Raw genomic sequence first — 27,789 nt, 5'->3', positions numbered from 1 at the left:
AGTGAGCCAAGATTGAGTCACTGCACTCCAGCCTGGGCAACAGAATAAGACCCTGTCTCAAAAACAAACAAACAAAGCTAACTTTTCCATAAGAATCTAGACAATGTAAAAATTTCTGCATGGTGGGAAGGGAGGTTAAAGAAGAAAGAGAAATATTGTAAAAAGAATTTTTCCGGCTGGGCACAGTGGGAAACACTTTTAATCCTAGCACTTTGGAAGGCCAAGGCAGGAGCATCGTTTGAGCTCAGGCAAGACTAGTCTGGGCAACATGGTGCCATCTCTACAAAAAAAATACAAAAAATAGTGAGGCATGATGGTGCCCATCTGTAGTCCCAGCTACTTGTGAGGCTGAAGTGGGAGGATCACCTGAGCCCAGGAAGGTCAAGGCTGCAGTGAGACTTGCTCACACCACTACACTCCAGCATGGGCAACACAGTGAGACCCTGCCTTACAAAACAAAATAAATAAAACATAAAAAGTCTCCATTTCAGGCTGGGCGCAGTGGCTCATGCCTATAATCCCAGCACTTTGGGAGGCCGAGGTGGGCGGATCACTTAAGGTCAGGAGTTCTAAACCAGTTTGGCCAACATGGTGAAACCCCATCTCTACTAAAAATACAAAAATTAGCTGGATGTGGTGGCGGGTGCCTGTAGTCCCAGCTACTTGGGAGGCTGAGGCAGGAGAATTGCTTGAACCCAGGAGGCGGAGGTTGCAGTGAGCCAACACCATGCCATTGCACTCCAGCCTGGGCAACAGAGTGACACTCCATCACACACACAAAAATTTCCATTTCAAATCTAAAATCACTGTACCAAAAAAAGCACTACGTTTAATAATTTGTTGTGTGCAAGTTGCTTTGCCTGTAAAATTATCACATATGGTATACTGAAAGGATATGACAAAAACATCACCATTTTGAAAACTAAAAAGTTTTCCATTTCCTCCCCCTATCCTTAATCACAGAAAGACTCTGTACTCAGCACTAGTATAGCCTCAGAGCCTTCCTTGGAGTATCTGTCAGTAACCCTGACCCAACAAACAGTCCTGTCAAATTGTGACCACCCTTCCAATCAAGTCATACTTTCAGATCCCACGCTAGTTCTGGAACTTAAGTGCATTTCTTAGTTGGTAACAATATATCGTAAGTTTATACTTTATTTAAGCTCCAGTGCTGATTTAAAAACCAGTATGTTAGGCCAGGCGCAGTGGCACACACCTGCAATCCCAGCACTTTGGGAGGCCAAGGCGGGCAGATCACGAGGTCAGGAGATCGAGACCATCCTGGCTAATACAGTGAAACCCCTTCTCTACTAAAAAAATACAAAAAAATTAGCTGGGTGTGGTGGCAGGCGCCTGTAGTACCAGTTACTTGGGAGACTGAGGCAGGAGAATGGTGTGAACCCAGAAGGCGGAGCTTGCAGTGAGCCGAGATCACGCCACTGCACTCCAGCCTAAGTGACAGAGTGAGGCTCTGTCTCAAAAAAAAAATAAAAATAAAAATAAAAAAATAAAAAAAAATAAAAAAATCAGTCTGTTAGCCAGGCACAGTGGCTCACACCTGTAATCCCAGTACTTTGAGAGGCCGAGGCCAGCAGATCACCTGAGGTCAGGAGTTCGAGACCAGCCTGGTCAACATGATGAAACTCCGTCTCTACTAAAAATACAAAAATTAGCCAGGCGCAGTAGCAGGCATCTGTAATCCCAGCTACTTGGGAGGCTGAGGCACAAGAATCACCTGAACCCAGGAGGCGGAGCCTACAGTGACCTGAGATCGTGCCACTGCACTCCAGCCTGGGTGACAAGAGTGAAACTCCATCCCCACCCCCCACGCCCCCAAAAAAAAAAATTCCGTATGTTGAACAAATTCTGGTTCAAGAAAGGTATTATTGTCTGTATGGAATCTACTAAGTTCTGTCCTCATCTCTGTTCCAGTGGTGTCCAATCTTTAGGCTTCCTTGTGCCACACTGGAAGAAGAATTGTCTTGGGCCACAAATAAAATACACTAATGATAGCCGATGAGTTTAAAAAAAAAAAAAAAAATTTGCAGGCTGGGCGCGGTGACTCACGCCTGTAATCCCAGCACTTTGGGAGGCCAAGGAGGGCGGATCACGAGGTCAAGAGATAGAGACCATCCTGGCTAACGCGGTGAAACCCTGTCTCTACTAAAAATACAAAACATTAGCCAGGCATGGTGGCGCATGCCTATAGTCCCAGCTACTCGGGGGGGCTGAGCCAGGAGAATCACTTGAACCTGGGAGGTGGAGGGGTTGCAGTGAGCCAAGATTGTGACACTGCTCTCCAGCCTGGGTGACAGAGCAAGACTCCGTCTCAAAAAAAAAAAAAAAAAGGAAAAAAAAATCTCATGTTTTAAGAAAGTTCATAAATTTGTATTAGGCTATATTCAAAGTCGTCCTGGAACACATGCAGCCCACAGGCCGCGGGTTGGACAAGTCTGGTGTAGAGTATTCCTCCCAGCTCCCTCCAACATACACACGTTCCTCCCAACAGCTGTAATAATTAGGCGGTAGCTAGTTTTAGTGGGAGATAAGCCTGCCTTGGAAAATAGCTAAGTTTGAAAGAGTTGGAAAAGAGGGCAAGAAAATATTTCTAGCTTCCCAGAGACATACATTTTGCAAATGTTATCCCATAATGTAGAAAAGAAGCCATCACCTTTCTGAAAGCAACTTTTTCATATCTGCATAGCAGGCCTCATGCAAGAAGGTTAAAAAGAGAGCCATGGAGCACACCCATTCAGTAGTTAGCCCATACCTGTAGCTTTACACTTCCCTCTCTGGACTATGTCTTCACTCTAAAAAACCAAGGAAAGAAAAATAAGTGGGCCATGCCTAGATGTCTTTCATGACTCGAGATATATAGCCTCTTTCCAAAGAAAAGCCCCTTTGTCACCATGGCAGAAGATAAAAATACGTAGCCTTTTTTACTCCTGCGCCCTTTTTACTCAATACCTTAAAGATAAGTTGCATTTAATATCTCAAGGCTAATTTTAAAACACAACTTAAACGATGGGGGAAGTAAAATACTAAAAGGCTTAAAAGAGTCTTGCCCTAAAATGTCATAACAAATAGCAAACCAATGACCAGAATTTATGAGGTTGAATTTCAATACATCTAGGTCACTAAAACAATCATTTTTAACATCTGCTTTTGGATGGGAGACTAAGAAAAACTAAAGGCGGTATAATTATTTTAGCAATTAAGGATCATGTTATTAATGTGGAGAGACCACACTATTTCCCCAAAGCAACCTTCCTGAATACATAGGTGCCGGGCATGAAACCCTACAAAAGCAACCAAGTTCCTGCCACTGTAAATGCATCTTGGTGGCCCTAGTGTGGCGGTGAACCACTGAAACCAAAAAAAATCAGAAGATGGGGAAGTTAATTGAAGGTAAAAGCAAACAGAGGAACCACAAAACCAATTCGTTTTATTTTTAAACATTATTGAACAATCTTGCAAGTAAAAACTGATTATATAAAACTGCCCAAATTCCTACAAACTTCCACGTACAACTCCTGCCAGCTGTATTTCTATCTGGCTCTCATTACAGACAATAAACTATTCAAAGTCACCAAGGACAATGTCTACATTGGAAAGTACAAGAATTCTGAAAGACAAAGCCAGACCCAGAACTAACTAATAAGACACTGCCTATCCTCCCTGAAGACAGAGACATTTCTTAACTGGCATAAAATAGGTGCTAAGTATTAACTTTTCATGCAGACTTAATTAGTTTCCAATTTTGCTAATAAAGTAGTGATGTGTTCCAATAATTTTAAGGGCAAAGCTTAAACTAATTTTTAAAAAAAGAACTTCCTAAAAGCATTTATTTGCATCTGTCTATACCATCAAAAGTCATCAAGAAAAAAGGAACTTCCATTTACTAAGTTCACAAACTTCATTCAATCCTTTATCATTATGACCATTTAAGGTGAGGACTACCCTAAGGATTCAGATGCTAAGGAAGATAAACTGCCCATGGCTTCTTGGTAGGTCTGTCTCTCTAGAGAAATGTGACCATAATTCAGGAGGTACCAACTTTTACTGAGATAGTGTGTCTTGAGAAGGCTCTGTAGTGGTTATCACAGATGGTAGACAGCAAGTTAAATTTCTACTTGTTAAGAGTTCTTCTGGAAGACGTAAAGAGCAAAGAAAAGGCCAGGGAATCACATTTCCCTCCAAATTTTATGTGAAACACAGTTTGAAAAACAGTGTTATTATGTGATGGGTTTTCATAGGCATCACTTCTACCCTCTGAGACCAGACCCAGACTGCAAGCTAGTCAGGAAATCTCCAAGATAAAGAGAGCAAAAAGGAGACCTGGAGTTGTTAAGGATCAATACATGAAAGGGTAAGGGACAGGTATCTTAAGTCCCAGAGAACACAGCAGCCCTTAGGGGGCTAGGAACATTTTAACTGCCAGTCCAAGAGAAAGCAAAAAAAAAATGAATTTAAGAAACAAAACAAACAAACAAAAAACTCCACATAAACAGGATATCATCCTACTCCTAAGCCACTGAAAGACTTTTTAAAGGAAACCACACACACACACACACACCCCCCAATAAATAAATAAATAAAACACACTGTAATCTTCCACACAGGATCCTGTCACTTGGAGAAGGGCAAATGAATAAATAGTCCACTACACAAAAAAGGTTGGTTGTGCTGGCCGGGCACGGTGGCTCACGCCTGTAATCTCAGCACTTTGGGAGGCTGAGGCGGGCAGATCACGAGGTCAGGAGATTGAGACCATCCTGGCTAACACGGTGAAACCCCATCTCTACTAAAAACACAAAAAATTAGCGGGGCGTGGTGGCAGGCGCCTGTAGTCCCAGCTAATTGGGAGGCTGAGGAAGGAGAACAGCGTGAACCCAGGAGGCGGAGCTTGCAGTGAGCTGAGATCACGTCACTGCATTCCAGCCTGGGCAACAGAGCGAGACTCCATCTCAAAAAAAAAAAAAAAAAAAAAAAAAAGGTTGTTTGTTTGTTTTGAGACGGAATTTCGCTCCTGTTGCCCAGGCTGGAGTGCAATGACGCGATCTTGGCTTACTGCAATCTCCGCCCACCAGGTTTAAGCAATTCTCTGCCTCAGCCTCCTGAGTAGCTGGGATTATAGGCATGCGCCACCATGCCCAGCTAATTTTGTATTTTTAGTAGAGATGGGATTTCACCATGCTGGTCAGGCTAGTCTCGAACTCCTGACCTCAGGGGATCCGCCCACCTCGGCCTCCCAAAGTGCTGGGATTACAGGGGTGAGCCACTGTGCCCGGCCTCAAAAAAGTTGTGTGTGTATATATATATATAAATATAAATATAAATATATATATATATTTTTTGTTTGTTTTGTTTTGTTTTGTTTTGTTTTTTTGAGACGGAGTCTCACTCTGTCGCCCAGGCTGGAGTGCAGTGGCGCGATCTCAGCTCATTGCAAGCTCCGCCTCCCAGGTTCACGCCATTCTCCTGCCTCAGCCTCCGGAGTAGCTGAGACTACAGGCGCCCACCACCTCGCCTAGCTAGTTTTTTTGTATTTTTAGTAGAGACGGGGTTTCACCGTGGTCTCGATCTCCTGACCTTGTGGTCCACCTGCCTCGGCCTCCCAAAGTGCTGGGATTACACGCGTGAGCCACCGCGCCCGGCAAAAGTTATATTTTTTTAAAGCTTTGTCTTCCCAGTTTTGCTTTTCCTATGTTATTTCATTGCCTATTCTGTGAGAAAACCAAAATGCTTTGGGGAGAGAGAAAAGCTGAATGAAAACTAAAAGCTTTGACTGTTTTACAACTTTCCTTTCGTTTCTGTGGGGAAACAAAGGACACATGCTCCGTGAGAAAGCCTGAACTGTTTGTACTATATTTCCTTGTAGCTCCACGGATGTCTGTTTCTATTAACATTATCTCTACTTTTCTCTATCACAATGCGAGGGCCAGGAAGTATATAGGTGGTTCTAAAGAGGAGTAAAAAAGCTAAGAGGGGGGCTGGGTGTGGCAGTGCACACCTGTAGTCCTAGCAACTTGGAGGGCTAAGGCAGGAGCACTGCTTGAGCCCAGAAGTTTGAGGCTGTAGTGAGCTATGCTGGCACCACTCCACTCCAGCTTAGGCCACACAGCTTAGTGAGACCCTGTCTCCCCACCCCACTCCAAAATAAGGCTAAAGGGAAAAAGGAGCATAAAAAATGTAGGGAACAGCCAGGCATGGTGGGGTTCATGCCTGTAATCCCAGCACTGTGGGAGGTCGAGGCAGGTGGATCACTGAAGGTCAGGAGTTCCAGACCAGTCTGGCCAACATGGTGAAACCCTGTCTCTACTAAAAATACAAAAATTAGCTGGGTGTGGTGTTTCAAAAAAAAAAAAAAAAAGCACCTATAATCCCAGCTACTCGGGAGGCTGAGGCATAAGAATCACTTGAACCTGGGAAGCAGAGGTTGCAGTGAGCCGAGATCGCTCCACTGCATTCCAGCCTGGGCAACAGGGTGATATACGGTTTCCAAAAAAAAAAAAAACGGTAAGGAAGTAGGGAGAGTGGCGACAGCAAGACGAAGGGCAAGCTAGCTGAGGGTTCCAATATTATCTGCCTGCGATAAATGTTTAAAGACATTTAAAATACAACCTTGTAAACTAGTTCAACCATTATGGAAAACAGTATGGCGATTCCTCAAGGATCTAGAACTAGAAGTACCATATGACCCAGCCATCCCATTACTGGGGATATACCCAAAGGATTATAAATCATGCTGTTATAAAGACACATGCACACGTATGTTCACTGCGGCACTCTTCACAATAGCAAAGACTTGGAATCAACCCAAATGTCCATCAGTGACAGACTGGATTAAGAAAATGTGGCACATATACACCATGGAATACTATGCAGCCATAAAAAAGGATGAGTTTGTGTCCTTTGTAGGGACATGGATGCAGCTGGAAACCATCATTCTCAGCAAACAATCGCAAGAACAGAAAACCAAACACCACATGTTCTCACTCATAGGTGGGAACTGAACAATGAGATCACTTGGACTCGGGAAGGGGAACATCGCACACCGGGGCCTATTATGGGGAGGGGAGGGGGGAGGGGGGAGGGGGGAGGGGGGAGGGGGGAGGGGGGAGGGGGGAGGGGGGAGGGGGGAGGGGGGAGGGGGGAGGGGGGAGGGGGGAGGGGGGAGGGGGGAGGGGGGAGGGGGGAGGGGGGAGGGGGGAGGGATTGCACTGGGAGTTATACCTGATGTAAATGACGAGTTGATGGGTGCTGACGAGTTGATGGGTGCAGCACACCAACATGGCACAAGTATACATATGTAACAAACCTGCACGTTATGCACATGTACCCTAGAACTTAAAGTATAATAATAAAAAAGTAGCATTAAAATGTGTATATGACAAAAATAAAATAAAATAAAATAAAATACAACCTCATAAGTTTTTAAATTGTTCTTGACTGACAGAAAAGGCTCTGAGATCACCTAAAAGCCTTTCTTAGAATAGGCAAGGTAATAAGCTCTTCATAAAAATTTCTTAGTGTTTTCTACTGGCCTATACAGCTTGTACACTGAGTAAATGACAAAACGGTGTCTTTCCCAGGATGACTGGCACTGATTCAGTCACCATCAGCAGCTCTTACATAGAACGTGCTATATCGCAAACTCCAAAGACAAGGGCCTGTGGCACAATGATGTTCAATAACATACATAAGTCCTAAGCCCATGAACTTGGCCTCATTAGTAAGACTCACTGTTCTTCCCCCCGCCCCCCAAGGGTCTCGCTCTGTCGCCCAGGCTGGAATGCAGTGGTGTCATCTTGGCTCACTGCAACCTCCGCCTCCTGGGCTCAAGCAATCCTCCCACCACGGCCTCCCAAGTAGCTTGAACTACAGGTGCGTACCACCACGCCCGGCTAATTTTTGTATTTTTTGTAGAGAAAGGGTTTTGCCATGTTGCCCAGGCTGGTCTTGAACTCCTGGGCTCAAGAGATCCAGCCCCCTTGGCCTCACGAAGTGCTGGGATTACAGATGCAAGCCCCCGCATCTGGCCAACTCACTCTTACTAACAACTGTTAGTAAGCAACCTTAATAATTCCTTGAAACACTTTTTTGATATAAGACAGGGAACTAATAAAGAATTTAGCCAGGAAAAAAAGAATTTAGTTGGGTACAGTGGCTCATACCTATAATCCCAACACTCTGGGAAGCTCAGGTGAGAGGATTGCTTGAGCCCACAAGTTTGAGACCAGCCTGGACAACATCGTGAAACCCTGCTTCTATCAAAAAGAAAAAAAAAATTAGTTGGGCATGGTGACGTGTGTCTGTAGTCCCAGCTACTCGGAAGGTTGAGGTGGGAGGATTGCTTGAGCCCAGAGGTTGAGGCTGCAGTGAGCTGTGATGGCACCACTGCACTCCAGCCTAGGTAACAGAGCAAGATTGTCTCAAAAAAACGAAACAAAAAATAATTTAACAACTATCCAGATTAGAGATTTTTAAACGATCTTAAAAGCAGAAGTGTTTTTGTCCTAAACATGAAAGTGAGGCTGTTCAGGTCAAAGATAGAGGAGGGAGAGGCAGGCCCCAACTGTCAGTCTCTCTTAGCCCTCAGGGTAAACCTCTTGGGAAATAAGAGGTAATCTCTTGGGAAATAAGAGAACTAGATGAAATAATTCAAAACAATAGATAATTCATCAATATTATATCTGGCTTTGACACAAATGGTTTAACAATAAATTTTCCTATCTTTAGAATCAATGTATTTAACATACAATCAGTGGTAATAAATGCACATCTTCAAATTGATGGAATATGGCATTTAAAGTTTGTAAACCCTTATCACTTAAAAGTAAGGAGAAATGTCTAGACATTTGTAAAGTGGCAATAAGTAAGAGCTAACATTTTTTGAGCATTTACCATACACTATGATCTGTTTTGGGTGCTTTACATTTAATCCTCGTATGTACGCTATCTCCATTTTGCAGATGAGAAAAGACACAAAGAGATGAAATGACTCCCTCAAGATCACAGGGATATGGGCTAAGAAGGCTGCTTCAGGTTAAAAATTGTCTCCAAGGAAGCTCATGCACATAACCCACAGAAAGGTCTGTTTAAATGCTAAGGGCCATAAAGTTGAGTTTGACTTTTTTTTGAGACAGAGTCTCTCTCTGTCGTCCAGGCTGAAGTGAAGTGGCGTGATCTCGACTCACTGCAACCTCCGCCTCCCAGGTTCAAGTGTTTCTTGTGCCTCAGCCTCCCAAGTAGCTAGGACTACAGGCACAAGCCACCATGCCCAGCTAATGTTTTGTATTTTCAGTAGAAACAGGGTTTCCCCATGTTGCCAAAGCTGGTCTTGAACTCCTGAGCTTAGGCAATCCACCCTCCTTGGTCTCCCAGAGTGTGCTAGGATTACAGGAGTGAGCCACTGTGCCCGGTTTTTTGTTTTGTTTTGAGATGGAGTCCCGTTCTGTTGCCCAGGTTGGAGTGCAGTGGCATGATCTCTGATCACTGCAACTTCCACCTCCTGGGTTCAAACAATTCTCCTGCCTCAGCCTCCCGAGCAGCTGAGACTACAGGCACTTGCCACCACACCTGGTTAATTTTTTTGTATTTTTAGTAAAGACAGGGTTTCACTGTATTAGCCAGGATGGTCCTGATCTCCTGACCTCATGATCTACCCGCCTTGGCCTCCCAAAGTGCTGGAATTACAGGCATGAGCCAACGTGCCTGGACTTCTTTTTTTTAAAGAGATGAGGGATAGGCCAGGAGCAGTGGCTCAAGCCTGTAATCCCAGCACTTTGGAAGGCCGAGATGGGTGGATCATGAGGTCAGGAGATCAAGACCATCCTGGCTAACATGGTGAAACCCTGTCTCTACTAAAAAATACAAAAAACTAGCCGGGCGATGTGGCGGGCGCCTGTAGTCCCAGCTACTCCGGAGGCTGAGGCAGGAGAATGGCATAAACCCAGGAGGCGGAGCTTGCAGTGAGCTGAGATCCGGCCACTGCACTCCAGCCTGGGCAGCAGAGTGAGACTCCGTCTCAAAAAAAAAAAAAAAAAAAAAAAAAAAGAAATGAGGGATCACTCTGCCCGGCTAATTTTTTTGTATTTTTAGTAGAGACAGAGTCTGGCCACGTTAGCCAGGCCGGTCTCGAACTCCTGACCTCAAGTGATCCGCCCGCCTCAGCCTCCCAAAATGTTGGGATTACAGGTGTGAGCCTCCGCACCCTGCCCAAACTTTTAACCGGAAGAGAGACAAGAGACAAATAACAGAATTAATTTGTGAAAAGTATATTCTCTTTAAAGTACTACTTTTCAGTCAGCTTGCAATGCCCTTTACTACTTTCTTTCTGTTACATGCCAGGCTCAATAAGTTAGGTCCCCTGCTTTAGAAAACTGCATGTTCACCTACTCTCATGCTCCAGAGAGCCAAGTAATCAGATAAAAGGATCAAGTGGGGAGCAGAGCTCTCAGGAGCTGGAGGCCTGTAAACTCAACAATGCTTTAGGCTAAACTTCAGGCTAAACTTTATGCTAAACCGTGTGAAAATGGACAAGTGAGATTTCCTGAAGACAAAATCCATAGCTTTCATCAGATTCTGTAAGGGGTTCACAACCATTCTTAGAATGGTTCCCCCTTAGACTTCCAATCCCTAGAGGATGGGACTAGATTAATGTAGACTAACACTAAGTCATCTAAAACTATAACTGTATTTTCTCTAAACAAGTTTTTAAAGTTATCTAGTTTAGTCCACATCACATATGATTCACCTGTAAAACTGATTTTAACCTAATTTCAAAATGTTGTTAGTGAACTATGTTTCAACTGACTTTCTCATTTACATTCATATCCACAGAACATCTGAATAAAAGTAACACATATCAGACCTTCAATTGTTGAACTTAATTCCCCAGTTTATCCGGTGTAATTTGTAAAGTTTCTATGAATTTTCCTGAATTGAGACATACTTGCACTTTCTAGTTTTTTGGGGTTTTTCCCCCTTGAAACTGTAGGTACTTGGGTAAAAAAGCAACATGGGGGGCAGCACCCTCTCTTTTTTTTTTTTTTTGGGACAGAGTCTCGCTCTGTCGTCCAGGCTGGAGTGCAGTGGTGTGATCTTGGCTCACTGCAAGCTCCACCTCCCGGGTTCACGCCATTCTCCTGCCTCAGCCTCCTGAGTAGCTGGGACTACAGGCGCCCACCACCACGCCTAATTTTTTTGTACTTTTAGTAGAGACAGGGTAACACTGTGTTAGCCAGGATGGTCTCGATCTCCTGACCTCATGATCCACCCTCCTTGGCCTCCCCAAAGTGCTGGGATTGCAGGTATAAGCCACCACGCCCGGCCACCCACCTTTTTTAAAACAAAATATTTCATAAGTATTCCTTCCTGTTTTAATTTTTCCATTTCCCCAACTTTAATTAATTATACATACAACCATATTTTGGTTTATAGTCTACCAGGATTTCTTCCATGCATACAATAAAAAGTAAAAGCATTCAAATACACAAAATTTTCTTTTCTTTTCTTTTTTTTTCTAGATAGAGTCTTGTTCTGTCGCCCAGGCCGGAGTGCAGTGGCGCAATCTCAGCTCACTGCAGCCTCCGCCTCCCAGGTTCAAGCAATTCTGCTTCAGCCTCCTGAGTAGCTGGGACTACAGGCATGTACCACCACACCCTACTAATTTTTGTATTTTTTAGTAGAGACAGGGTTTCAGCACGTTGGCCAGGCTGGTCTTGAACTCCTGACCTCAAGTGATGGGCTCACCTTGGCCTCCCAAAGTGCTGGGATTACAGGCATGAGCCACCGTGCCCAGCCTCAAATACACAGAATTTTCAAATTCAATATTATGCTAAGTATACTACTGCACAACCTACTTTTTTTCACGTAACAATGACAAACATTTTCTCGTAAGCAGCCATTATTAAAGGATCAGAGCCACTAATGGCCTAAAGCTTGACTCTGCCAATAGCATCCTTGCATATTCACAACCAATAAATAGAACTATTTCACAAAACCAACATAATTATTAAATCCTCAGAAATCATACAAAAAAAGTAGTATATGAAAGTTGGATGGGAGCGGGCTCTTTATTCTCCTCCTTCCTCCCTAATCTAGCTCACCTCCTATTTAGTTATATGATCTTCCCATGAGTATGTAAGCACCTAAACCAGAGGTCATCTCACCTGAGAGGCACCCTATTTTAGAGGCACTCAGATGAGGCAAACAGAGCATGCAAAAAACATTTTTAAACATCTTTTTGGCCAGGCATGATGGCTCATCCCTGTAATCCCAGCACTTTGGGAGGCCAAGGCAGGAACATCTCTAGCACCCAGGAGTTTAAGACCAGCTTCGGCAACACAGCAAGACCCCATCTCTAAAAAAAAAAAAAAAAAAAAATCAGGCATGGCGGCACGCGCCTGTAGCCCTAATCTGGATGCTGAGCTAGGAGGATTGCTTGAGTCCAGAAGTTTGAGGCTGCAGTGAGCCATGATCGTGCCACTGCACTCCAGTCTGGGTGACAGAGCAAGACCTTGTTTCAAAAAATAAACAAATAATTTTAAAAATCTCTTTTCCTATTTCCTCCCCCAAATGCCCACTCTCTCGGTGTAACTCTCAAATCCCCCGTATTTCCTCTCTGCCCCCCAAACAGCTTCCTACTGTGGTGAGAGTTGGGAGGAGGAATCTAATTATTTCTATAGTTCCTGTTTCTTTCCCATGGCAGTACTGTCAACAGTGGACAACAAATTGCTGGATGTAGCAGTAGCAATCTACATATGATAACTAAGCTAATGCACAGCTTTCTCTGGGCAGAATTACTAATGCTTCTACCTATCATTGTAGTATGAACCCAATGTTCCAGGCACATCAGTGTTAAGTATTTGCCTGGTGGCTTCTACCTTCAAAGGCACAGAAGTAATACACAGAAGTAAGGGGAAGAATGCACAGAGGTGGAGGAAGTGGGAGCTCTGAAGACACCAAGGGAGGGTGCTAGCTACAAGGACTGTGATACCAGACAAAGTACCTAATTCAAACCCAAAGGCTCAGTCATTCAACCTTTCCATAATATTCATGATTGCTTGCTCAAATTTGGCATGTTCTAAGGCCACAGTTCCTTCTTAGTTTCACTGCCCTGCCATGAGGCCAAATCTGTCTCATCTAGTGAGTCACTACTGCTCCTCTTTCCAACTGCATTTTGATTTCAGCCCACTTGTGCCGCTCATCAGGGCTGCACCATATGTTAGTACCATGTAGGCAGAATGTGACTAATTTTTTTCTCAAGCACTGTCAGAGTTACTTTTAAAACCACCTTATAATCTTGATGTCTCTTGCAGAGTCATTATAATACGTAACCTTTGGAAATGACTATAATTATTTTTCTGAGTGCTCAAAGGAGATTCTTCAGCATTTTTATTCCCATTTTTCAGATGAAGGAACTAAAGGGAAGATAAGGGATTAAGAGAACTGGGTTCCACAACCAACCACTGGAACTTGGATCTTCTCTAGTCACAGTGCTGTATTTGGTAAAACAAGGCAGCCTGTAAAATGTTTTTTATTAGTAAACTCAAAAGATTACTTTGCCTCTCTTTATTATTTACTTATTTATTTTTTTAAGACAGAGTCTCGCTCTGTCGCCCAGGCTAGAGGGCAGTGGTGTGATCTCAGCTCCCTGCAACCTCTGCCTCCTGGGTTCAACATGGTGAAACCCTATCTCTACTAAAAATACAAAAATTAGCCGGGCATGTGGCAAGCCTGTAATCCCAGCCATTTGGGAGGCTACAGCAGAAAGAACTGCTTGAACCCAGGAGGCGAGCTGAGATCACGTCACTATACTACAGCCTGAGAGACAGAGTGAGACTCTGTCTCAAAATAAAAAATAAAAATAAAAAGAGAGAGAAAAGGACGGAATTGCCCATGGACCACAAATGATTTTCGAATTGGTCAAGATCGTAATAAGTGAGTGAAAGTAATGCTCTAATACACTGAAAGTAAAATAGAGATGACTTGCAGATTTAGCTAGTATCACCAAATTCCCCCCAAATTTAGTTTAAGAGGAAGGGGAGCAGCTGCTCCTACCTCCCGTAGGCAACTTGCCTCTTCTCCAGCAGTAACAGCAATAATGGTTGCTACAGCTGATAATTAAGCTCATCTCAAGAAGGTTTCTTAAATCTTCCAGGTATTGCAGATCCTATGTTTATTCTAGTAACTCTTCAGGGTAATTGCTTGATTGACGCTGCAATTATTAGGCCTCCCCATCTCCACTAATAATATTCTTTTTTTTTTTTTTTTGAGATAGAGTCTCGCTTTGTCGCCTAGGCTGGAGTGCAGTGGCATGATCTTGGCTCACTGCAACCTCTGCCTCCCAGTTGCAAGCAATTTTCCTGCCTCAGCTTCCCCAGTAGCTGGGACTACAGGCCCAAGCCACCAAGCCTGGCTAATTTTTGTATTTTTTTAGTAGAGACGGGGTTTCGCCATGTTGGCCAGGCTGGTTTTGAACTCCTGACCTCAGGTGATCCACTTGCCTCAGTGTCCCCAAGTGCTGGGATTACAGACATGAGCCACTGCGCCCAGCTCACTAATATTTTTCAGTGGATAATATCACTTGCAAAATATAAAAAGGGATAGTATCTCATCAGTATTGAAAACTGAGCTGAGCACAGTGGCTCACACTTATAATCCCAGCACTTTGGGAGGAGGACTTCTTGAGCCTACAAGTTCCAGACCAGCTTGGGCAATACAGTGTGACTTATCTCTATAAAAAAATTTAAAAATTAGCTGGGTGTGGTGGCGCATGCCTGTAGTCCCAGTTACTTGGGAAGCTGAGGCGGGAGAATCACTTGAGTCCAGAACGTAGGGGCTGCAGCAAACTGTGATCATGCCACTGCACTCCAGCCTGGACAACTGAGAGAGAGTCTGTCTAAAAAAACAGAGAGAAAAAAAAAAAAAAAAGATATGCCCTTTTATTTCAGCAATCCCAGTTCTAGAAATACAGCTTACAAATAATCTTGTATCTGATGTATACAAAGTATGCAAAGGGGCATTCATAAGAACATTGTTTGTATCAGCAAAACCTGAAAACATATGCCCATTAATTGAAGGCTATTCAATATAGTATAGCCATACAACAGAACACTATGTAGCTATTAAAGAAAATAAGGCAGCTAACTGATCAAGACGTATTCATATAAGAAGAAAGGAATTACACATGGCTTGTATATGAACAGAATATCTCTGGATGGATAAAGAAATAATTGCTAAGAGTAGTTGTAGAGGTGGAACAGTGGTTCAATGGTTTACATGTGAACACGTTACCTATTCTACAGAATTTTTTTTTTTTTTTGAGACGAAGTTATGCTCTTGTTGCCCAGGCTAGAGTGCAATGCCACAATATTGGCTCACTGCAACCTCTGCCTCCTAGGTTCAAGTGATTCTCCTGCTTCAGCTTCCTGGGCAGCTGGGAATACAGGGACCCGCCACCACACCCAGCTACTTTTTTGTATTTTCAGTAGAGATGGGGTTTCACCATGTTGGCCAAGCTGGTCTCGAACTCGTGACCTCAGGTGATCGACTCGAAGTGCTAGAATTACAGGCATGAGCCACTGTGCCCGACCTACTGAAATTTTTTTAAAGAAAACTCAAGCTTTTGGAGCATGGCAACCTAGCCTGCAGACACCATATCCCCTCCTCCACTTCCCCCTGCAACCCGTAAGTCCATTCCTGCCACTTAAAAAAAAGGAAAGGAAAACTCGTGGAACTATAACGCACAAAGTAAAGAAAAACTTCAACTCATACTCTGTTCCGAAACAGCATTTTGGTTTTGTATTTTTCTCCTGCTTTGCCTGAAACTTCTGTGTGGAAACTGCCATTGTCCAGGTGATTCAGCAGTATATCATAATTATATCACACCACTTACAATTATCCCAGCAATTCAACTAACATTCATGCAGCTGGGACCTCAAACCTCATGTATGACCTATTTACAAAGTCTGAAGCTATTTTCAATCACTCAGCTGTATATCTATACATTTTCTCCAATCAACCTTTCCTGCCAAGGCAAAGTACAACATTAGCTGGATTCCAGTAAAGAAGGCAAGGGACAGGGTGAGATAATATGTCAAAACAAGTTCTATAAATACAGCTTTTGGCTTGTATCTCAAAAAGGAATCAAAACAGCTTCAAGTTTAAACAGAAAAACCCTACAGTCCCTGCAGTATCTTACTCGAAGGCTCTAGAGAACATAAGACGCCAGGGATCTGGAATCTTATTTCTCACACTGTATCATCTTGTCTCCCTCTCCCTTATCTCAGGGGGAGGTTTAGATGCAATTGCAAGCTTTATCATTCCAGCTCTGTATCTCCCCTGCCTCTTTTCTTATCTTACCAAATACATCAATTTCCTTCCTCTCTGTGAGGACGCTCCACCTCTTAGGCAGACAGGCCCAATACACACAACATACAACAGTCCTTCCTTAGCACTAGCCACCTAACTTCTATCATCTCCAAAATCCTTGACCAAGCAGCCAAGAACCCTGCCTGTACCATCTGCCCCAACCTCACCATCAAACACATGGGCACTCAAGCAGGATGCTTCCATATGGTCTTGTTTCAGGAGCTCTGTCTTGTTCTGTTGAAAAGCAGGAAACTTTATTTTCTTTCCATTCTTAAATTTTTAATTCTATAAAACTAGAGAAACCAGAAACTACTTCTGCAGAGACACTTCCTGAGACAGGTTATATGCCAGAAAATGCAAATTTTACACCTCTGCGTCAGCCAATCAGGGAACATGTTCAACAAGGATGCACAGCCCTAGGACAAATTCTATTCTATTCTATTATTCACTTTTTTAAAAAAGCTACTTTGGCTGGCCTGTAACCCCAGCACTTTGGGAGGCCGAGGCAGGTGGATCACTTGAGGTCAGGAGTTCGAGATCAGCCTGGCCAACATGGTGAAACCCCATCTCTACTAAAAATACAAACAAATTAGCCTGGCGTGGTGGCAGGAACCTGTAATCCCAGCTACTTGGGATGCTGAGGCAGGAGAATCGCTTGAACCGGGAGGTAGAGGTTGCAGTGAGCTGAGATCACGCCACTGCACTCTAGCCTGTGCAACATAGCAAGACTCCATCTCAAAATAAATAAATAAACAAGGTACTTCAATTATCATGCTTTCAACACTCCGTACCAGGCAAGGTGGCTCAGGCCTGTAATCCCAGCACTTGCACTTTGGGAGGCCAAAGCAGGTAGATCACGAGGTCAGGAAATCAAGACCATCCTATCCTGGCTAACATGATGAAACCCCGTCTCTACTGAAAACACAAAAAAATTAGCCGGGTGTGGTGGCGGGTGCCTGTAGTCCCAGCTACTCGGGAGCTGAGGCAGGAGAACGGTATGAACCCGGGAGGCAGAGCTTGCAGTGAGCCGAGATCACGCCATCGCACTCCAGCCTGGGTGACAGAGTGAAACTCCGTCTCAAAAAAAAAAAAAAAAAAGAGTGCTCCTCACATTTAAATACCCACTTAAATCATCTGTCACATCCTTCAAATCACTCCTAAAAAATTTTAACTGTTCCACAAAATTTAACTTGTCAGTGCTTTGATTTCATTTTTATAAAAACAAGCTCTTTAAAAAAAAGCCAGGAGATCTATCAATCAAAAAAGCAACTACATTTTTAGAAAACATCTACTAATATACCCAGAACTAAAGAGGGTACCAAAAAAAGGCCCAATCCCTATCCTTAAGGAGTTAATGGTCTTGTTCAGAAAATATGACTTGCACTAGAAACAAGAAAAATGGGACAGCATCTATCTAAGGGAAAATGTTACCATAAATGTGAGAGACTTAAAAAAATCCCAGAAGAGACCGGGCGCGGTGGCTCACACCTGTAATCCCAGCACTTTGGGAGGCCGAGGCGGGCAGATCACGAGGTCAGGAGATCGAGGCCATCCTGGCTAACACAGTGAAACCCCGTCTCTACTAAAAAATACAAAACACTAGCTGGGCGAGGTGGCGGGCGCCTGTAGTCCCAGCTGCTCGGGAGGCTGAGACAGGAGAATGGCGTGAACCCAGGAGGCGGAGCTTGCAGTGAGCCGAGATCGCACCATTGCACTCCATTCATCACACTGTCCATGATGTAATATATTTTTTGCTACCCTCCACTGAATTACATGGCCTACTAATAATTCCCTCATTATCATTTCTTTTAAACAGACTTCTCTGTTTTCCTGTCACTATCACAAAGATTATAAGCTTATGGATATGGCAAAACTTGCTGGTTCTCCCTTCCCATGCTCCCCTTGTAAGGGCATCTCTGGAAGATGTGTGGTGCAAGAAATGAGGTAAAGAAGCAGGCCAGGCACTGTGGCTCACTCCTGTAACCCCAGGACTTTGGGAAGCCGAGGTGGGCAGATCACTTGAGCTCAGGAGTTCAAGACCAGCCTAGGCAACATGGCAGAACTATCTCTACCCAAAAAATTAAAAAAAAATTAACTGGGCATAGTGCCATGTGCCTGTAGTCCCAGCTACTCCGGAGGCTGAGGTGGGAGGATCACTTGACCCTGGAAGCAGAGGTTGTGGTGAGCCAAGATCACGCCACTGCACTCCAGCCTGGGTGACAGTGAGCCCAATTTCTCCCCCCTGCGCCCCGCCCCCACAAAAAAGGCTAAAATTAATTCTGCTTTCACTATCTTCAGTAAATAGTCTGGTACTAGTGGAGATAAACTCGTAATTTTAGAGATGTTTCACAAACTTGTTACTTGACTTGCTGTTCTTTACCATCAATAAATGAACTAGTACAGTTGATGGTGATCTGCAAAACCAAAATCATAGTCATTTTTTCATAAGGAAATTCTAAAATGAAAATGGGTTAGACTGATTCATTATTTAATAATCTCAAATAATAAAGTGTGCTAATAAAATAGACAAATATTAACTACAAACCCACAATGTACCCTATACCTAGACTCTAGAGTCATACTAATTAGTCATTTCTTGTTTTTCTGGTTTTTTTTTTGAGACGGAGTCTCGCTCTGTCGCCCAGGCTGGAGTGCAGTGGCCGGATCTCAGCTCACTGCAAGCTCCGCCTCCTGGGTTCACGCCATTCTCCTGCCTCAGCCTCCCGAGTAGCTGGGACTACAGGCGCCCGCCACCTCGCCCGGCTAGTTTTTTGTATTTTTTTTAGTAGAGACGGGGTTTCACCGTGTTAGCCAGGATGGTCTCGATCTCCTGACCTCGTGATCCGCCCGTCTCGGCCTCCCAAAGTGCTGGGATTACAGGCTTGAGCCACCGCGCCCGGCCCTAATTAGTCATTTCTAATCCCAGTTTTGCTGCTTGCTAGCCAGGTAACTGGGGAAATTGTTTAACTTCATAAATACCTCTGTTTCCTCATGCACAAAATGGTTACAGAAACACCATCTACCTTGCAGGATATTTGTTAGAATTAAAATATTTATATATGTAAAGTATTTAGAATAGTGCCTGACACATAGAAAATGTTCAATAAACATTTGCTACCATTATTATTCTGGGCACTAAGTTTGGTGTCTATGGTGGAAGAGAATGAGTCCCAAAAAATTTCAGTCTGTTACATGATGATTCTATCTCTTCAAAATAAAGTATCTGATCTTAAGATGTACTGTACAAGGCTCAATTATTATGTTATTCAAAGACAACAGGTTCATCTGTTTACTGAGCTAGAAACATAGCATGTAGTTTCACTTTCTAAAATGCAACAGCTATGTTAATTTTTTCTTTTTTTTTTTGAGACGGAGTTTCGCTCTTGTTGCCCAGGCTGGAGTGCAATGACATGATCTTAGCTCACTGCAACCTCCACCTCCCAGATTCGAGAGATTCTCCTGCCTCAGCCTCCCAAGTAGCTGGGAATACTGGCATGCGTCACCAAGCCTGGCTAATTTTTTTGTATTTTTAGTAGAGACGGGGTTTCTCCATGTTGGTCAGGCTGGTCTTGAACTCCTGACCTCAGGTGATCCGCCTGCCTCGGCCTCCCAAAGTGCTAGGATTACAGGTGTGAGCCACCTTGCCCAGCTGAAATTTTTTTTATCATTAACACTTGAAGTAGGCCGGGCATGCTGGTTTAAGCCTGTAACCCCAGAACTTTGGGAGGCCAAGGCAGGTGGATCACCTGAGGTCAGGAGTTGGAGATCAGCCTGGACAACATGGTGAAACCCGGTCTCTACTAAAAATACAAAAATTAGCTGGGCATGGTGGTGGGCATCTCCCAGCTACTACTAGGGAGGCTGAGTCAGGAGAACCCAGGAGGCAGAGGTTGCAGTGAGCCAAGATTGTGCCATTGCACTCCAGCCTGGGTGACAGAGCAAGACTCTGTCTTTAAAAAAAAAAAAACAAAAACAAAAAAAATGCCGGGTGCGGTGGCTCAGGCCTGTAATCCCAGTACTTTGGGAGGCCAAGGCGGGTGGATCACCTGAGGTCAGGAGTTCGAAACCAGCCTGGCCAACATGGTGAAACCCCCATCTCTACTAAAATACAAAAATTAGCCAGGTGTGGTGGCATGCGCCTGTAGTCGCAGCTACTTGGGAGGCTGAGGCAGGAGAATTGCTTGAACCTGGGAGGTGGAGGTTGCAGTGAGCCAAGTTCATGCCACTGCACTCCAGCCTGGGCGACAGAACAAGACTCCATCTCCCCCCAAAAAAAAGCAAACTTGAAGTAATAAAATAGGCTTCATTTATTTAAAAAAAAAAAATTGGGTACCTGAAATTATTCCAAAATATTTCCTAGCAGGAAGGGGAAGGGAATAGGCAAGAATTCTGGCAGCAATAGGCTGACAGATCTTGCACCTCCAACTGGGCCTGTTAGAGTCCAGTATATCTTCATTACGGATTACCAAACCATTTGTTCTGAGAGCACTTATTTATGTATAAACATTTATTCATTCATCAAACCAAAAAAAAAAAATTTTTCTTCGTGAAGCTTTCAAAACGGACACAGTAGAAAAATATAAACTAATAAAACAAGACCAAGGAAGTTAATAAATTTTTTAAAAGGCCAAGAACAAAAAGAAGGCTAGAATATAGGTGTGCTAATCAGACTGTCACTTACTGAGGCTGAGCTGTAAAATCAAAGAGCTGCCACTGATTTTAATCTCCAATGACAGGCTCTATCTACATAGGGTGCAAAATGATTCACAGTATAAATGGGAAAACATTAGGACAGTAAAATGAGATGGGCACTAATAGCCAAGAAAGAGAAGATGAAGCAGATACAACGCCATACTCAAAAGAATTTTAGAAAGTCAGTAAGTATACAGGATCCAAGAGAGGCTAAGCACCAGGTCCTAGACCCTAAACTAATAAGCATCCAAAACCTACAATGGACAAGGTGCAAAACAGATCCCTAAGTGATTCAGAGCCAGAACACATCCGTGTATAGTCACACAGAACTCTGCATCCATACCACACAGCCACAGGAAGAAGCTGCCTCAATCAAGGTGTTTCTCCAGCGTTTAAATAAAGTCCTTTCCTCTCCTCATTGACTACAGTTACAAACAGTATGTGCAGAGAACTGTTTCATCCCCACTCAGCTGACAAGTTCTATTCCCAACACTGCATGCTTATGACTCATGAGGGGATGGGGGAGGGGAGTGAAAGGAAACTGTAAAACAAAGCAACAAACTTAAATTTAGACTTAAACTGACCAGGAGTAAGGAATTCATCTCTGTTTAATTAGAACATCTCACAGCAGATCAAGAAAGTATTCTTTTAAAATATAGTAACAAACCCAGTATCTTCTGAAAATAACCTGAAATTTGTCTATATGTCATGTCTTCTGCTATTCCTTAAATAGACATGACACCAAAAGGCATTACAAGGCCTCTGTAAGGCCAAACTTTACAAAGTACTCAAACAGCGCAAACAGCATAGGTTGCTGTGGGGCCCAAAGCAACAGGGCATTCCCCATAGTTCCTTTCCTGGCAGACAGTGAAGTCAACACACTTAACCCCTACCGCGCTCTTCCAAGATGTGTACTAAATCATTTCTTAAAGGGGTGGAGGTGCCTCATCTTTTTATAATCAAATTTTATGTCAAAAAATTTGTGTGCCAAGAAAGGAATTCAATTCCACCCCTAAGAGCTGTTCTTTGTGACCTGTAACAAAACAAAGAGAAAAAAAAAAACACTACTACTTCAATGTGGTATGTTTCTAAGGGAACCCAAAGACCATTTCTGACATCACATTTCCCTGTTTGGTACCCTCTAGCCAAGATGGTGTTTTGTTAAATAATACAAATCTTGTCTCCTCGCCCCATCCCTAACATCCTGAAACATTATCTACAATTTACAATTGACTAACCTAAACACAGCAAAACAACAAAGACAAACGAGTCACCTCTTTCACTTGAAAACCTCAGTCCTCCACAGAAACGCACACAGACAGACAGATGGACGTACGTAAGAACACAAACTGCGCGCCCTGGCTGAGTCCTGAGCAGGTCTGAGGCAGTGCGGGTGCCAAAGGGCGGCCACACGGCCTAGCTAGTGGGCTGCTCCTGCTGTTGCTGTACAAATATAGAAAGCTGAAAAGTGGAACAGCAGCTTCAGCAGAACAGATTCTGCTCCGTGCTCAGAGAGGGAGGAGCAGGGAACTGAACAGCTTTACCCATACATGGTTGCTAAAAGGGGGCCATTAGTGAAAGCCCAATTATCTCACACACATGCATTCTGTTCACATGCTCCAGACAAAAAAACAGAAACACACAGGCTGGTACTTGAAGTAAGGTTTGAGATATTCTATTTCAGTCAAGGAACTTCCAAATAATTTCACTCACTGACACCAAGAATCCCTCAGCCATGGGAAATGGAAAAGACATTTGAAAACCTTTACTAGGTCAGATTCCTACCAGATCAGCAGTAATGGTGAGGCTCAATTTATCATTTAAATCCTAAAATTTAACATGCAAAAAAAGGTTACTCTCCATTAGTGTGAACAATGTTAACTTTCACTAGCTCCTTGCTGCTTTCAGAATGAAGGTCTCATTCCAACTGTGTATGTTTTTTTATTTCTGGTTGATACAAGTTAAAATAAACTCTAATATAACTGTTAAAATCTGTGTCTCAGGATGATGGCTTATATAACCAGAAGCCAAATATTTGTGTTCCAAAAATTATTTTACTTAAAACAATTCATTCAGATTCACTTCAATGTGAAGTATGTGAAAAGCTTAATTGCTGACCAGAGTGAACTTTCCAACAATAAGAAATGCATGGCTGATTGGCTCAAATGATTCTATTCTTCAGCCCTTACTGAAGTATTTAGTGCATACCACCTATGTACTTTTATTTCCCCCTTATAGAGATGGGGTTTCATCATGCTGCCCAGGCAGGTCTCGAACTCCTAGGTGCAAGTGATCCACCCACCTTGGCTTGCCAAAGTGCTGGGATTACTGGTGTGAGCCACCAAGCCCAGCCTGGTTATGTATTTATTCAGTATCATAGGGGCTACAGCACAAATGAAAATCACACTATCAGTGACCTCCAATCTAGTTCCCAGATGAGATTAACACGAGATATTAATAATAAAGGCAGACAGTACATGACTACTGCACTAAAGTGTGGGGTACAAACTATAAATGCTATACACATTAAGAGAAGAGAGGCCGGCCTTGGTAGCTCACACGTGTAATCTCAGCACTTGGGGAGGCCGAGGTGGGTGGATTACTTGAGCCCAGGAGTTTGAGACCAGACTGGGCAATGTGGCGAGAACCCGTCTCTATCTACAAACAAAAGAAAAAAAAAGGAAGAAAGAAAAGAGAGAAGAGAGACTGAGAACAGAAAGATAGGCCTAGACTTTCTTGCTTATCCCACCTACCAGAACTCTCATAATGGGACCTGCGCGCTGGGAGTAGTGGCTCACGTCTGTAATCCCAGCACTTTGGGAGGCCAAGGTGGGCAGATCACCGAGGTCTGGAGTTCGAGACCAGCTTGACCAACAGGGAGAGATCCTGTTGAAAATACAAAATTAGCCAGGTGTGGTGGTGCGTGTCTGTAATCCCAGCTACTCGGGAGGCTGAGGCTGGAGAATCGCTTGAACCTGGGAAGTGGAGGTTGCAGTGAGCCAAGATTGTGCCATTGCACTCCATCTTGGGCAACAAGAGCAAAACTCTGCCTCAAAGAAAAAAAAAAAAAAAGGCACCTGCAATATCTTAAATGTGAAGAATACAGGATTTGAACTAGATGATTTCTAAGGTCCCTCCATTTCTGAAATTCTGAGTTTGTAGTTTCAACCTAAAATGTTTCATAGTATGAGATTAATGCCACACTACTTATGGAAGCAAAATTATAGTTTTTGCCTACTTTAGAGAAAACATATTCTAAAGAAAGATAAAAATAAATTCAGACCATAACTCAGCATCCACTGTAACATTTCTCATATAACACTTTCAGGAAAACGTTCTTCCATCTGAGACATTTCTGCCTAGCCTGTTGAATAAATTTTAAACCACTATTAAGAAAAAAAAAAAAACCACAAAACCCTGTCACAGGGAAATAAAATGGTGGAACTAGAAATGTTTATGCTGATATAACTATGAGATCCTTGATTATACAACACTGCTCAGTTAACCAGTCATCAAAAGGAGTTCCACGCCAGGCAGTGGTGGCTCATGCCTGCCATCTCAGCACTTTGGGATGCCGAGGTGGGCACATCACCTGAGGTCAGGAGTTAGAGACCAGCCTGGCCAACAAGGTGAAACCCTGTCTCTACCAAAAATACAAAAATTAGCTGGGCATGGTGGTGCATGCCTGTAATCCCAGCTACTCAGGAGGCTGAGGCAGGAGAATCACTTGAACCCAGGAGGCACAGGTTACAGCGAGCCGAGATTGTGCCATTGCATTCCAGCCTGGGCGACAAGAGCAAAACTCCATCTCAAAAAAAAAAAAACAAAAAAAAACAGCTCCAAAGAAAAAAGCACTGCCTAGCTCCTATCCATTACTGAGTACATAGCAGGATTTCAGCAGTGGAGGCACATTCATGTCCCATAAAACAGATATGCAAGTATTCAACATGTTATTAAAAGCCTCTTAACACTTAACATAAGGAGACCTCGTCTCTACAGAAAGTAGTAAAAATATTAGCCGGACATGGTGGCACGTGCCTATAGTCCCAGCTACTCAGGGGGCTGAGGTGGGAGGATTCCTTGAGCCCAGGAGGTCAAGGCTGCAGTTAGCCGTGATTGCGCCATCACACTCCAGCCTGGGTGACAAAGTGAGACCCTGACTCAAAAAATAAAAAAAATTAAGTAAAAGCCTCTTAACTGGGCCAGATGTAGTGTTTCACCCCTGTAATATCAGCACTTCGAGAGGTCAAGGGAGAGGATCACTTGAGCCCAGGAGTTCAAGTACATCCTGGGCAACATAGTGAGACCCTGTCTCTACAAAACTTAAAAACAAACTAAGTCTCTTCATTGTATACACTGGCTTATGTACTTAATTTTTTTAAGAATCTGAGCAGTCCTATTATAGCAACTGACTTCCCAAAGAGTAGCTTACTGTGAATTAATATGCGTCTTTCGTGTTTAAGATCACAGCTTTAATTGTCTATCTACTAAAAATACTTGTGTGAAGACAACTAAGTAAAAATACAGAACACAAAGCAGGCCAGGTGCGGTGGCCCACGCCTGTAACCCCAGCACTTTGGGAGGCCAAGGTGGGTGGGTCACCTGAGGTCAGGAGTTCAAGACCAGCCTGGCCAACATGGTGAAACCACATTTCTACTAAAAATACAAAAATTAGCTGGGCGTGGTGGTGTGCGCCTGTAATCCCAGCTACTTGGGAGGCTGAGACAGGAGAATCGGTTGAACCCGAGAGGCGGAGGTTGCAGTGAGCCAGGATTGCACCATTGCACTCTGGCCTGGGCGACAAGAGTGAAACTCTGTCCCCCATTCTCCCACCCCCGACAAAGCAATACACCACATAATGTGTACACGAAGAGGGATTGCTCCAAGTATAACCTCAGAATCAAAATGACTATAAATATGTATAATATGTATAATCAAAATGACTATAAATACGTATAATATAAGTATGGCCTTTGATAAGTCAGTTCTCCTCCCTTATTTCCTCGAGAGAAATAGGGGATTGGACTAGATCAGGGGTACACATCTACGGCCCATTGACATTTCGGGAATTCAAAAAACTTCCTTATATTATGTGTAAAACTCTACCTCTGTATGCATTTATGAGGAAGTGGATTCACAACTTTTACCAGATTTTCAGTTTAAGGACTCAAGACAATATACAGTTATTCCATCTCACATTTTTTTAAAAAGTTAAAGTTTGGCCAGGCACAGTGGCTCACACCTGTACTACAAGCACTTTGGGAGGCCAAGGTGGGAGGACTGTTCATTGAGGCCAAGCGTTTTAGGCTGCAGTGAGCTATGATTGTGCCACTGCACTCCAGCCTGGAAAACAGCAAGATCCTGCCTCTTAAAAAACAAAAGATAAAAATTGGGAGGTCGAGGCAGAGGTATCACTTGAGGCCAAGAGTGTGAGACCAGTCTGAGCAATACAGTAAGACCCCATCTCCACAAAAAAACAAAAGCCACAAAAATTAGCTAGGCATGCTGGCACCCGCCTGTGGTCCCAGCTACTCAGGGGGCTAAGGCAGGAGGATCATTTTGATTCCAGGAGCTCAAGGCCGCAGTAAGCTATGATCACGCCACTGTGATCAGGGCAACACAGTGAGACCCTGCCTCAAAAAAAAAAAAAAAAAAAAAAAGTAAAGCTTCCAGCTTTTACTTTTACTTTTACCCAGGCTAGGGTCCAGTGGCAGGATCACTGCTCACTGCAGCCTCAACCTCCTGGGCTGGAGTGATCCTCTCACTTCAGCCTCCCAAGTATCTGGAATTGAGTACAGATGTGTGCCACCTCACCCAGTTTATTTTTACCTTTTTTTTTTCCTTTTGAGACAGTCTTGCTCTGTAGCTCTGGCTGGAGTGCAGTGGCGCAATCTCGACTCACTGCAACCTCTGCCTCCCAGGTTCAAGTAATTCTCCCACCTCAGTCTCCCAGGTAGCTGGGACTATATAGCTCCTGGCTCCAGTTTCTACTTCTAATCCTACCTTGGAGCAAAGAAAGGAGGAGACAAGGCCAGGCGCAGTGGCTCATGCCTGTAATCCGAGCACTTTGAGAGGCTGAGGTGGGTGGATTACTCGAGGTCAGAAGTTCGAGATCAGCCCGGGTAACATGGCAAAATCCCATCTCTACTAAAAATATAAAAATTAGTGGCCAGGCATGCTGGCTCACACCTGTAATTCCAGCACTTTGGGAGGCCAAGGCGAGCAGATCACATGAGGTAAGGAGTTCAAGAGCAGCCTGGCCAACGGTGGCAAAACCCTATCTCTACTAAAAATACAAAAATTAGCTGGGAGTGGTGACACACGCCTGTAGTCCCAGCTACTTGGGAGGCTGAGGCAGGAAAATCACTTGACCCAGGAAGCAGAGGTTGCAGTGAGCCAAGATCCTGTCACTGCACTCCAGCCTGGGCAACAGAGTGAGACTCCGACTCAGAAAAAAATTTTTAAAAATTAGCTGGGTGTGGTGGCGGGTATCTGTAATCCCAGCTACTGGGGAGGCTGAGGCAGAAGAACTGCTTAAATCTGGGAGGCAGAGGTTGCAGTGAGCCAAGATCACACCACTGCTCTCCAGCCTGAGCAACAGGGTAAGACTCTCTCTCAAAAAAAAAAAAAAAAGAGAGAGAGAGAGAGAGAGACAAATACTTGGGCAGGTGACATGACACCAGAGTATGAAAGACTGGAATGAAGAGGACTGATAAT

At 43.7% G+C, this 27,789-nt stretch overlaps 1 protein-coding gene and 3 long non-coding RNA genes across 53 annotated transcripts in view; 3 read left to right on the top strand and 1 right to left on the bottom strand.

Moving 5' to 3' along the window:
• The window catches only part of CELF1 (CUGBP Elav-like family member 1), a 91,812-nt gene that overhangs the window by 39,478 nt on the left and 24,545 nt on the right, over positions 1-27,789 (bottom strand). For 16 of the 50 annotated variants that reach the window (XM_077962878.1, XM_077962881.1, XM_028833431.2 and 13 more), the window contains exon 2: positions 2,771-2,810. The exons of the other annotated variants lie outside the window; for them this stretch is intronic. The gene's annotated coding sequence lies outside the window, so the exon portion shown is untranslated. The remainder of the gene's footprint in view (positions 1-2,770; positions 2,811-27,789) is intronic. 50 annotated transcript variants of the gene reach the window in all.
• Positions 118-26,296, top strand: LOC144334224 (uncharacterized). The gene is made up of 2 exons (XR_013403847.1): positions 118-353; positions 25,140-26,296. It is a non-coding gene; the product is annotated as an uncharacterized LOC144334224 (long non-coding RNA).
• Positions 11,042-15,395, top strand: LOC144334225 (uncharacterized). The gene is made up of 3 exons (XR_013403848.1): positions 11,042-11,289; positions 14,238-14,318; positions 15,153-15,395. It is a non-coding gene; the product is annotated as an uncharacterized LOC144334225 (long non-coding RNA).
• Positions 18,055-24,818, top strand: LOC144334229 (uncharacterized). The gene is made up of 3 exons (XR_013403852.1): positions 18,055-18,500; positions 20,526-23,355; positions 23,984-24,818. It is a non-coding gene; the product is annotated as an uncharacterized LOC144334229 (long non-coding RNA).

The sequence above is a fragment of the Macaca mulatta genome, chromosome 14 (assembly GCF_049350105.2).
Source record: "Macaca mulatta isolate MMU2019108-1 chromosome 14, T2T-MMU8v2.0, whole genome shotgun sequence".
In the NCBI taxonomy this organism is placed as follows: domain Eukaryota; kingdom Metazoa; phylum Chordata; class Mammalia; order Primates; family Cercopithecidae; genus Macaca; species Macaca mulatta.
Note: the sequence above shows the minus strand (reverse complement) of the source record. Positions and strands in the feature narration are given on the sequence as shown.